This window comes from Eumetopias jubatus, unplaced genomic scaffold (assembly GCF_037043125.1).
Source record: "Eumetopias jubatus isolate StellerSeaLion01/CBP00866 unplaced genomic scaffold, mEumJub1_p1.0 scaffold_1, whole genome shotgun sequence".
NCBI lineage: Eukaryota > Metazoa > Chordata > Mammalia > Carnivora > Otariidae > Eumetopias > Eumetopias jubatus.
Genome location: NW_028274807.1, coordinates 96000884 through 96004825, shown reverse-complemented (window position 1 = coordinate 96004825; position 3942 = coordinate 96000884). Strand labels below are relative to the sequence as shown.

Genomic DNA, 3942 nt, shown 5'->3' with positions numbered 1-3942 from the left:
ACACACAGTATTGAGCAAAATATATGTATATAGTATGATACCATTTCTTTCTTTTTTTCTTTCTTGTCCTAGTCTTTCAGTTGTTAAACAGTAATCTTTAACAATAAATGCAGAAGGAAAGCAACAAACAAAAGCAGGGGATTTGCATAGTGGGTGGGAAATGATTGTAAGCCTTGGCAAACCGGAAAAGTTCCTGTTTTGTTCTGTGGGGCCAGAAGTCTACAATGTGGTGTGCTCATCTTTCTTCTCCCCCACAAAGGTCTCAAACAGCTTAGAGGGGAGGCTGAATTCGATGACTGGTCCTAATTTTTGCTCTTCAACCATTTTTCTTGATCTTGTTCTCTGTACATTCTAGACTGTTCAATGGATTTGTAATAAACTTCCAAGATGAAGGGACATTCTTGCTTATGTTTGCCTGAAATCTTGGTTTGTGTTCATCTTACTAAACAAATAATGTGCTCCAAAAACGCTCACAAGTGCAACTACTAAAACTCCTTTAAACATCTTTGCCAGTGATTCCATAGTGTGGGCTATCAGGTAACCAACAGGCAGGTGAGTGGGTGGGAAGGGAGAAATGTTACACTGTTTACAATCCTGTACCTGAGGCGCTTACATCTGATACCATTTCTATAAAATTTTAAGCCATTTCTAACAATACCATATAGTACTAAATGGATGTACATAGGAAAAATATGAAAACCTGTGTGGATTGATAACAAATTTAGGATAGTGGAGATGGAGAGAAAAGACTAGAAATGAGATCAAAGGCATCCAAGGGAGGAAGATAGCAAATCTATCTGTACTACAGACCAATAATTACCCTCTAGGTTGAACTTAGAGGTGATACTAGGGTCCCAGTGCTGAAAGCCTTTTGTCCAGTGTCAGAAAGTGCTTGTTCCCTATCATTTAATTTTTTCAAGTTGTTTAAGGTAGGAAAGTAACTCCCGACCTTATTTTCTTGTGGTTTGAAGTGCAAATCTTATTTAATTCTCAAAAATAACAAAAAGGTGGGCGGGGGGAGAAAGGGAAGAGAAGTGGAGAGGAGAGGAGAGGAGAGGAGAGGAGAGGAGAGAAGAATAACCTTTGAAATTGGCAGAGTAGGGGCACCTGGGTGGCTCAGTTGGTTAAGCAACTGCCTTTGGCTCAGGTCATGATCCTGGAGTCCCAGGATCGAGTCCCACATCAGGCTTCCTGCTCAGCAGGGAGTCTGCTTCTCCCTCTGACCCTCTTCCCTCTTGTGCTTTCTATCTCTCATTCTCTCTCTCAAATAAATAAATAAAATCTTTAAAAAAAAAAAGAAATTGGCAGAGTAAAATGTTATTAAGACCTGGCACGTTGACTTTCCAGTTCTGAAATGTTTATTATATTATCCTTTATACTCTTCTATATATTTGAACTATGTCACAATTTAAAAAAGTAAATTATTGAAAATAGAAGTAAGAGATCACTTAAAAAAAATTCTGACAAGCCAAAAGGAGAGAAGAAATTTTCATTATTCTGGGCGCCTGGGTGGCTCAGTTGGTTAAGCGACTGCCTTCGGCTCAGGTCATGATCCTGGAGTCCCGGGATCGAGTCCCACATCGGGCTCCCTGCTCAGCAGGGAGTCTGCTTCTCCCTCTGACCCTCTTCCCTCTCGTGCTCTCTATCTCTCAGTCTCTCTCAAATAAATAAATAAAATCTTTAAAAAAAAAAAAAAGAAATTTTCATTATTCTATCACCATAATTTTACCATCCAGAAATAGCCACTTCTACGTTTTGGTGTGTATTCTATAGCCCTCTGTGTGGGAAATGGGACAATACTTTTTGTTACCATTTAAAACAATTATATTGTAAATATATTTTCAGAATATTAAATATTCATTCTTACATCTTTCCTGAATGACATTTCATTGTATTTCTATAAAATGTTTTATTTAATCAATCCTTCCTTCCAGGAAATACAGGCCATTTCAGTTTTAATAATTTTAAATAATGTTTTAGTGAATGTTCTTCTACATGTATTTTCTATACCTAGCCATGATAATTTCCTTAAAATATAGTTTATAAGTAGTTTCTGGGCCAAAACTATACACAGTTTTTTTAGATTTAAAGCATATTTTGAAATTGCTCTCCCAAAAGATACTATGTTATATCGACATATAAGAGAGCCCATGTTCTCAGAGTAGCATTTATTTTAAAAATCTTTAATAGTTACATAAAATTGAATTTTTTTTATTATTAGAAATTTCCTTTTCACACCTTTGCCTATATCTTAGCCAGATATTTATCTTTTTTCTTATACTTCAATAAGATTTTTATATTAAATGTATTCACCTTTTCTTATACATTGTGAACAGTTCAGAGTATTTTTACTGTCTTGAAATGTATAAGTTAAATCTATCAATATTTTCCTTTATGTTTTCTGCTTATATGTATAGTCATTTATGTAATCTTTAGCATTTCTGTTTCACTTTCTATTTGGATATTCAACACATATGGAGTTTATTTTAGTATATTTGAGCATATGGTGCTAGGAATCTTATTCTATTTTATTATAGATTATTACAAATAGTTGATCAGCTGTCTCAAAGACATTCATTGACTAGTCAGACTTAACCTGCTAGCTTGAATTTTTTTCAATACTTAATTCTCATATATCCTGTCGGTGAATTTTCTATTTTCTTGCTATAGGCAAATAAAATGTTATTTTTTCACAAAAAGATATATTTCCAGTACATTTTTTTCTGGTAATTTTCTATTTAATAAAGTTTTATTGGTGCAGGACACAAAGTTGACACATAGAACAATATCGTACAGTACAATACAGTGATTCAACAATTCTACACATGACTGTACTCATCAAGGTGAGTGTGTTCTTAAGGGTTTTGAAAGAACTTTAAGTTTTCCTACAGTTAACATTCTGTTAAAATTTTTAATGCAATTGATATAACTTGCTTTTTCTTATTTTCACTGCTCTTGGAATTCTAGTCTACTCGTGCCTAGAGAAGACAAAAAATATTGAGGCATGATCTATTGATTCCTGACATTTAGAATCATTATAATCAAAATGAAAATCCCAGGAAACTGAATTTATAATCACAACAGTTACAATATATCAGGCAAAAACTTAGACAATACTGACTCTTCATTGGCTAAAATGTTAATAACAGGAAACTGCAAAGCTAGGACATATTTTCCTTGATTTAAGCTACTGTGTGTTATCATCCAACTGATTGAAATCTCAGTTTTATACCTCTATATATTGTTCCTTCTTTGGGTCAGTGGAAAGGATGAAAATTCAAAGGATATGATCCAAACTTTTTTGTTTAAAGATTTTATTTATTTATTTGACAGAGAGAGACAGCGAGAGAGGGAACAAACACAAGCAGGGGGAGTGGGAGAGGGAGAAGCAGGCTTCCCGCCCAGCAGGGAGCCCGATGCGGGGCTCGATCCCAGGACCCCGGGATCATGACCTGAGCTGAAGGCGGACGCTTAACGACTGAGCCACCCAGGCGCCCTGATCCAAACTTTCTTATTCTTATCCTCATTCTCACCTGCGGACAATAAGTACTTGGATTTTTTGATATTCTCCCTTCTCAAATTACATGAAATTCTACAGTTATCACCATGGAAGAGGGGAGGTACGTAGGGTATTCCTTCACTGGACAAGCCTCCCTGAGCTTTAAGATCTACATCTGTTGTATTTTTTAATTAATTGAGCTATAAATGTGTACAACTTAATTGTGATAGAAATTTATGGATGACTTGGCTGAATCATCATGTTTCAAAGAAGATGGTTCAGCCCTTTTCTTTCTAGGTCTCCAGAAAACTCAACAATATTTTTGCATTATAGGAATTTTAAATACTCATAAATATAGAGAGAATAGGAACAATGGACAACCATACGTCCATCACTGAATTTTAGTAATCATCGACATTTTGCTGGTTTTGTCTCAGTAGCCT

General features: G+C 35.3%; 1 pseudogene; it reads right to left on the bottom strand.

The window, feature by feature from the left end:
- Positions 1–302: 302 nt before the first annotated feature.
- Positions 303–552, bottom strand: LOC148165036 (protein CEBPZOS pseudogene; annotated as a pseudogene).
- Positions 553–3942: the final 3390 nt, after the last annotated feature.